At 37.3% G+C, this 9,324-nt stretch overlaps 1 non-coding gene and 1 pseudogene across 1 annotated transcript; one reads left to right on the top strand and one right to left on the bottom strand.

Annotated features, from left to right (window-relative positions):
- Nucleotides 1-222: 222 nt before the first annotated feature.
- LOC120111178 lies at nucleotides 223-5,453 on the top strand (annotated as a pseudogene).
- Nucleotides 709-815, bottom strand: LOC120111242. Its single transcript, XR_005512320.1, has one exon. It is a non-coding gene; the product is annotated as a small nucleolar RNA R71 (small nucleolar RNA).
- Nucleotides 5,454-9,324: the final 3,871 nt, after the last annotated feature.

The raw sequence follows: 9,324 nt of genomic DNA, 5'->3' as shown, positions 1-9,324 counted from the left end.
TGTCTAGAAATTTTTAGGAAAACATTAGAAATAAGGGTGCTATGCTTTGATACTGTTTGATTGCGAATAATTTTAGTAGCAGGGTGTCAATATTCATAGCTTTAGGTAATATTCATACTCATCCAAAACTCTAAAAATATATATATATACAAAATAAATAAATAAATAAATAAATAATAATAATAATTAAAAAAAAAAGTCGACTGGTTAATTGGTTAGTATATGCGGTTGTGGCAAAGGGATAAAACGAAAAGATTATTCCGAGTTGAATCTAGGGATAAAAGTTCAAATAATCAAATGGAAGATAATGGTAGTAATCAGGGAGATAATGAATTTCAAGATGACTTACCTATTAGAACGCTTCGTGATTATCTACAACCCACTAGGACCAGTACCCCATCCTGTATGGTCATTCCTACTGCTGCGGGAGCTTTTGACATGAAACCAGGAATAATCCAATTACTCCCAAAGTTTCACGGACTTGATTCTGAAAGTCCCTATTTGCACCTAAAAGAATTTGATGAAGTGTGTTCAACACTTCATTTCAATGATGTCACTGAAGAAGTAGTTAAGCTTAAGTTATTTCCTTTTTCTTTAAAGGAAAAAGCTAAGTCATGGTTACACTCCTTAAGGCCTAGGACCATAGCTACTTGGCAAGAAATGACAAGAGAATTTTTAAAGAAATTCTTCCCAACACATAAAACAAACACACTTAGAAGAAATATCATGAACTTTGCACAAAAAGATGGAGAAACATTTTTTCATTGTTGGGAAAGATTCAAGGACCTTCTACTTGCTTGCCCACATCATGGATATGAAATTTGGAGGGTCATTAGTTTCTTTTATGATGGTTTGTCCTCCAATATGAGACAATTTGTAGAAATGATGTGTAATGGTGAATTCATGAGTAAGGAACCAAATGAAGCCTGGGATTATTTTGATCTTTTAGCAGAAAATGCACAAGCTTGGGATACAACAGATAAAAATGAAAAATCTAAAATAGCACCTAATGCAAAAGGAGGAATATATCTTATTAAAGATGATAATGATGTCAATGCAAAAATTGCTAATCTGACTAGAAAGGTTGAAGCCATGGAATTAAGCAAAGCCAATATAGGAAAAGCACAAACTATTGTTGAAAGTATATGTGGAATTTGCGAGAGTAATGCACATGTGACCAAGGATTGTCCTACAATCCCTGCTTTTCAAGAAGTGTTGCATGATCAAGCAAATTTCACCAATACTTATAAAAGACCATTTCCAGAAACATATAATCCTAATTGGCGAAACCATCCTAACTTTAGATGGAGACATGGACCCACTGCCAATGAATCTCAAGGAAATTCTGTTCCTACTCCTTATGTGCCACCACATAGGAAATCCCTTGAAGATACTTTGTAAACCTTCATGCAAGGGCAGACTCAAATAAATCAGAATACAATGCAGTCACTTCAAGAACTTAAAAATTCTGTAGGTAGAATTGAGGCTCAACTCAATGTTAGGGAAAAAGGGACATTTCCAGCCCAACCTCAATCTAACCCAAAGGGTCAACATGAGGTCCATGAAGCAAGTTCATCCCAACCTAAATTTGAACAAGTTAAGTCTGTTACGACCCTCCGTAGCGGAAAAATAATTAACAAAGAAATTCCAATGAAGGATGACAGACCTGATAAATTCATTGAGAAAAGGGATGAAAATAATACTGAACAAGATGATCCAATACCTCATCATAAAATAGTTGCTCCATTCCCTCAGCGTTTGCTTGCAGCTAAAAAAGGAGTACCTGATCAAGAAATTTTGGATATCTTTAAACAAGTAAAGATTAACATTCCTCTATTAGATGCCATTAAGCAGATCCCATCTTATGCCAAATTTTTAAAAGATCTTTGTACCATAAAGCGAAAGCTTTATGTACAAAAGAAAGCTTTTCTAACTGAACAGGTGAGTGCTATTCTCAAACACAACACCCCACCTAAGTATAAAGATCCTGGTTATCCTACCATATCTTGCATCATAGGAAACTTCAGGATACAACGAGCCCTTCTGGATTTAGGTGCTAATGTTAACTTACTGCCCTATTCAGTTTATGAACAATTAGGACTTGGTGAACTAAAACCCACCAAGGTTACTCTCCAACTTGCCGATCGATCTATAAAGATACCAAGAGGAGTAGTCGAGGATGTACTTGTCCAAATTGATAAATTCTACTTTTCAGTCGACTTCATAGTATTAGATACCCAGCCTGTCATGAACTGTACCACTCCAATACCTGTCATTCTAGGCCGCCCATTTCTAGCTACTCCAATGCTCTGATTAACTGTCGAAATGGAATAATGAAAATGTCATTCGGGAATATGACTATAGATTTTAATATATTTAACATTTGTAAACAACCCGATAATGATAACGAAAATGATGAAATTCATGGAGTTAATCTGATCGACTCCATTGTAGAGGATGCTCTTGTCCCATCTCTTTCTTCTGATCCTTTAGAAACATGCCTAACTCATTTCGAAAATACAGATATCAACCAAAACTTTAGAGAAATCAGTGCTATATTAGATTCAGCTCCTTTGTTGGATACAGATAGGTGAAAATCTCGTTTTGAAGAATTGCCCACACGCAACAATAGTCCTCTACCATCTAGTGTTCAAGCACCTAAACTTGAGCTAAAGCCTTTGCCATCTGAGCTCAAGTATGCATACCTTGGTCAAGAAGAGACTTTTCCTGTGATCATATCATCCCAACTCGAACAAAGTCAAGAACTAAAATTATTGGAAATTCTCAAAGAGCATAAGGGAGCAATAGGGTGGACAATTGCTGATATCAAGGGAATTAGTCCCTCAATTTGCACTCATAGAATCCACTTAGAAGCTGATGCCAAACCTTCTCATCAACCTCAACGTCGATTAAACCCAAACATGAAGGATGTGGTTAGAGCAGAAGTTCTGAAACTTCTGGATGCGGGTATGATCTACCCAATTTCAGATAGTAAATGGGTAAGTCCAACCCAAGTGGTCCCGAAAAAATCTGGTGTTACTGTAGTCAAAAATGCTAACAATGAATTAGTTCCAACTAGGGTCCCCACTAGTTGGCGTGTATGCATTGACTATAGAAAACTTAATTCTGTCACTAGGAAGGATCATTTTCCTTTACCTTTTATTGATCAAATCTTAGAAAGGTTGGCAGGTCATAAATTTTATTGCTTCCTAGATGGCTATTCAGGTTACAACCAAATTGCAATTGATCCTGAAGATCAGGAAAAGACCACTTTCACATGTCCTTTTGGCACATTTGCTTACAAGAGAATGCCTTTTGGATTATGTAATGCTCCTGCAACCTTCCAAAGATGCATGCTCAGTACTTTTTCTGACATGGTTGAACACTTTTTGGAAGTATTCATGGATGATTTCTCTGTTTTCGGCTCCTCTTTTGAAAACTGCGTAGACCATTTAAGGCTAGTCTTAATTCGGTGTGAAGAGAAGAATCTAATCTTAAGATTTTAGCTCAATATCAAAGATATACGCTCATTTTTGGGTCATGCAGGATTTTATAGGAGATTCATTAAAGATTTTAGCTCAATATCTAAACCCTTATGTAATCTCCTTCAAAAGGAAACCCAATTTGTGTGGTCTGAAGAATGTCAAAAAGCTTTTGATAAACTCAAAAGCTTGCTGACCTCTGCTCCCATCATGCAACCACCTGACTGGTCGCTTCCTTTTGAAATTATGTGTGATGCTAGTGAATATGCAGTTGGGGTAGTTCTAGGGCAAAGGAAAGAAAGGAAGCCGTATGTTATCTACTATGCAAGTAAGACTTTAAATAGTGCACAAAAGAATTACACCACTATGGAAAAGGAACTACTTGCTGTAGTATTTGCACTAGACAAATTTAGGTCTTACTTGATTGGATCCAAAATCATTATCTACACTGACCATGCTGCCCTTAAGTACCTTCTTTCAAAAAAGGATGCTAAAGCGCATTTGCTTAGGTGGATCCTTCTGCTCCAAGAATTTTTTCTAAAAATAAGAGATAAAAAGGGGGTAGAGAACGTAGTAGCTGATCACTTGTCCCGTCTCACTCTTCCAGATTTCTTAGACAATTCACCCATAAAAGACACTTTCCCTGATGAGCAACTGTTTGAGATCACGTCGTCACCCTGGTTTGCAGACATTGCAAATTTTCTTGTCACATGTGAACTACCAAGTCATTGGAATAAACAAGACAAAAGAAAATTTTTGACTGAAATAAAAAATTTTTTCTGGGATGATCCTTATCTTTTCAAATACTGCCCAGACCAAATTATTAGGAGATGTGTACCTAATGACGAATTTATTAGTGTCATTTCCTTTTGTCATTCTGAAGCTTGCGGTGGTCATTTCTCTGGTAAGAAAACGGCTGCAAAAATTTTACAGTGCGGTTTCTATTGGCCCACCTTGTTTAAAGATTCCCATAACTTTTGCAAAGCTTGCGAGCATTGTCAAAAGCTAGGTGGGATAACTCGTAGGAATATGATGCCTCTCAACCCAATTTTAATTATCGAAATATTTGATTGTTGGGGAATAGATTTTATGGGCCCATTTCCTCCTTCATTCGAAAATTTGTACATCTTAGTGGCTGTGGATTATGTCTCCAAATGGATTGAGGCAATTCCTTGCAAACATAATGACTACAAAACTGTTCTAAAATTTTTAAAGGAAAACATTCTTTTCAGATTTGGAATGCCTCGAGCCATCATCAGTGATGGGGGTTCACACTTCTGTAATAAACCTTTTGAGGCTTTAATGCGAAAATATGGGATCACCCATAAAGTCGCCACCCCTTATCATCCACAGACAAGTGGACAAGTTGAAGTATCCAATCGATCAATTAAGAATATTTTGGAAAAAAAGGTTAACCCAAATCGCAAAGACTGGTCTTTGCGTTTAACTGATGCACTTTGGGCTTATCGTACTGCTTTTAAAAGTCCAATTGGAATGTCTCCGTACCGTCTTATTTTTGGTAAACCGTGTCACTTGCCTGTGGAATTGGAGCATAGGGCATACTGGGCTATTAAGAGATTTAATTTTGATATGGATAAGGCTAGTTTACTACGCAAACTTCAACTTAATGAACTAGAGGAAATCAGGAATGAAGCATATGAGAATGCTCGAATTTATAAGAATAAAATGAAAGTCTTTCATGATAGAAATATTATGAGAAAAACATTTGAGCCTTCCCAGAAAGTTCTATTGTATAATTCAAGACTTCATTTATTTTCAGGAAAATTGAGATCTAGGTGGACTGGCCCATTTATAGTTAAAACTGTTTATCCATATGGAATCGTTGAGCTAGAGAATCCAAACACCGGTAATATTTTTAAAGTAAATGGCCAATGTTTGAAGTTATTTTTGGACAACTTTATCCCAGAAATTGAATCGACCAATCTGGGAGATCCTGTTTATCAGGATTGATCTCTATATCTGCTAGAGATCCTTTGTTTGTACATAATTTTTCTTTCTTTCATATGACAATTGGTGAGCAACAACAGTGTGCAGTCATTCTATCAGGTAAATTCTAACCTTCAGCCTTATTATCCTTCATACTATCATATTTAATGCATTCATGTTGAAACATTGGGGACAATGTTGAATTTAAGTTGGGGGGAGAGATTACTATATTTTTCTATATATCATACCAATTGTCATATATTTCAAATTTTTGATTTAAAAAAAAATAAAATAAAAAAATATAAATAAAAAAAAATAATACAAAAATATAATAATAGTAGTAATAATAACAAACATATATTTTGTTGCATTTAATTACCACTATATTTTTCAAAGAAATAAACATGTGCAGCTATTAAGGCAAGGAGCATATTATGACTTATCAGAGACCTATTATTAGATCCCCACACAAGTATTCAATGACAATAGGAAAGCCTCAGGAGTTCACTTGTGTTACCTATTTATTTGTTGACCTTATTCGCAAAAGAAGTACGAGTGTCCTTGTCTTAAAGTTCATGATTTGGTTTTCACATAAAGATAGAGTTTGAAATTCCCGGCTAGATCACCTGGGTGCCTTATGTTCTGACCTTGGTTGACCTATAGTCACAATACAGTCACGTTACATAAAAAAAAATATAAAAAAATTTAGCTAAAAAAAATAAAAAAATATATAATACAGTTTGTCTTCACTGAGTAACCGGGCCTCTTGCCTACAAAGCAGCGAGTGTTCACGTAAAAAGCTGAAAATGACTGAAATAAGTGACTAATCTGGCCTCGTGGCGTAGTCTGGTTCAAGTAATTAAGTCCGAGGGGTGTTTCACCTAATGCCTTGAGCCAACTGGATCAAGAGTCATTGACCCAAAGCTCGTTACATGGACCTTACTAGAGCCTAATGGAGTCGGACTGTTGTAGTCACTATGCAAAAAAAAAAAAAAAACAGTGTGCGAAAAAAATAAAAAATGAGTGGGTTAGTTAAACTAAAACCATGTGACATGTGGATGACTAGTTTGACTCCATTGTTTTAGAACTCTGTGTACCTGGGATGTGTTGCCCAGAGATGGTCACCCAAGAGGGGGGTGAATTGGGTGTTTTAAAAACTTTTGACTAATTAAAAATAAAGCACACGAATATATGCACTAAAGTAAAGAAGGAGGAATGAGAAAGGTCAATCGCAAACACAAGGTTTTATAGTGGTTCGGAGCTTCCACTGCTCCTACATCCACTCCCCAAATCACCTTTGGGAATTTCCACTATAATCCATGATTACAGTACGGTAGTTTTGCGAGTTTACTACCCAACTCGTTGTTTTACACCGGGCTTACAACAAACCCTAAAAACCCCCAATTTCACTTAGGCTTGGGACGCCTTTCCCTTGTTCCAAGTCCCTTGACTGGAACAAGCACCACAACGAAAGAGTTTACAAAAGAAAGGAAAAGCTCTAAAAAGCAAATATTGCAATTATGAACAATAGAACCCGGAAGAATCCTTTTGCCGTTGGAAGCGTGGGAGATATTGATTCTTCCGATGTGGAGCGCGTAGGATTGAGTGTGAGCTTTGAATCCCAAGCGCACGAGAGTGATTGAGCTTGAAATCACTTGGGAAGCTTGAAAACACTTGATTTCTTCACTTGAATGCACTTACTCCCTTGAACTTTTCTTTCTTACTTCTCTCTTGAATGATCTAGCTTTGGGTTGGTGAAGAGTTGTTGAGAAGCACTTAAGAGGTCCCTTTTATAGCCCAAAAAGCAAATATAGCCGTTAGAGACAAAGAAAGAAGGATTTGAAATTCAAACCAAACCTAAAAAACTGTCAGTCGCGTCCCAGTCACTCCGGGGACGTCTCCGCTTCAACGGGAGACGTCTCGGCTACAAGATTTTACTTTTTCCGTTGTCTGGGGTCGACTCGGCACTTTCAGGGGACGTGTCGGCTTGTTTGCACTTTTTGAATGGGGACGACTCCGCTGATCTGGGGACGACTCCGCTTCTTTATCTCCGAAGAACATGTCCTCTGGTATTTTCTGAGAGAGTCGACTCCGCTTCTTCAGGGGACGTCTCGGGTTGTCTGCACTTTATGCATGGGGACGACTCCGCTGTCTCAGGGTCGACTCCGCTTCCTTATCACCCAAAAAACCATTCTCTGGAAAACCCTGAGAGAGCCGTCTCCGCTATCTTGGGGACGACTCGGGAAGTCTCCTTTTTACTTGCGGGGACGACTCGGCTTACTGTGGGGACGTCTCGCGCATATCTCTTGAAAACTGCCTTTCTGCCGCCACTGAGAGAGTCGACTCCGCTACTGAGAGAGTCGACTCCGCTAACGCGGGGACGACTCGGCAGGTGTCGGGGACGTCTCCAAGTGTGCCGGTTCTTCCTGTTTGTGCCAGAGACGTCTCTGAAACTATCCGGAGACGTCTCGGCTGTCCCTGATCTGTTTTCTTTAACTCAAAATATTCTTCAATAAATTCATAAAAATTATGGAAACTTGCCTAGACATTTCTTAACAATATTCTTAATAAGACATATGAATTCCTCAATTAAATTGTTAAGATATAATGGAATTTTACTCTAGTGTTTTGTATTCATCAAAATCTATTAGGGGGTCAACAATCTCCCCCTTTTTGATGATGACAAAACACTGAGTATATGCAAAATTTGAGATTTAAACATATACACAGTATTTGATCAGATGTACAAGTATAATGTTTTGATTAGAACTAGATACAATGTGCATCACTCAAAGTATTCAATTTTCAGTTCTTTCCTTGTGCATAAGATTGATCTTTATAGTTCTTAAATGATTTTAGCATATCAACTGAATTTGAATCAAGTTAAAATGAAGTATTGATGCTGAGGATAATTGAAAGCTAGATTCTTTTTGACTCCCCCTTTCTTTTCCAGAAGGGCAATTATCTTAAGGTCAATATTCTTCAATTTTATCTTTTCTAAATCAACTTTGGAGTATGATTATAAATTTTGCATTCCATATTCAATATCCATATATATAACTGCTCCCCCCTTTCACTATCTCTACATTCAATATCTACTCCCCCTTTTTGTCATCAACAATGAAGGGGACAAATTATCTCTATATTCAATATATTCAGTGTTCATTTTACTCCCCCTTTGATATTCAGGTTGTGCTCCCCCTGTTTCATATGCTTTGATACGTTGTGCCAAATCTGAATACTTAATGTATGTTATGAGATTCTTATGACACATCAAGAGGCACATTCACATTCATAGAAACACATACATAGAGTTGGCAATGTACACAGTTTTCAAAAGGGATTGTATTCATGTATCATTGTGAACCTTTGAAGTCAGTACATAGTCAAAAAGAAGAAATCATTACAAGTATTGATTTCTAATACAAAAGTGTTTCAAAAATAGCCTAGGATTTACAAAAAGAAGATCCTACAAGATATCCATCATCGGCGATGTTGCTCATAGGCCCTACCAGCTGTATTTTGTTCATAAACCTTACAAGCTGCATCTATGAATGTGTTGATGGAATCCATAAGGGTCTTAAATTGATCTCCCTGTGACTTGTGGAAACCTGCCACAAGTGCCTCAAACTCTATAGTTGCCATTTCAATTCTTCCTCTGAGTTGGGCAACTAAGGTGCTCACATTGCCATCTGGTTTTGTTAGCTCTTTAAGACTCTTGGAAATGCTCTTCAAGCTGTCCTTGAGCTCTAATGATCTGATGGTTTGGGTGGCACCCACACCAATTATTTCTTGTGTTGTAGCTTCAATTTGACTTCTAATATCCTTCATCTCTTGTAGAAGCCCTTCATGTGAAGCTCTGATGGGGGCCAACTCTGTGGAGATCATGGATCTC

Source organism: Phoenix dactylifera, chromosome 6, assembly GCF_009389715.1.
Source record: "Phoenix dactylifera cultivar Barhee BC4 chromosome 6, palm_55x_up_171113_PBpolish2nd_filt_p, whole genome shotgun sequence".
NCBI lineage: Eukaryota > Viridiplantae > Streptophyta > Magnoliopsida > Arecales > Arecaceae > Phoenix > Phoenix dactylifera.
Note: the sequence above shows the minus strand (reverse complement) of the source record. Positions and strands in the feature narration are given on the sequence as shown.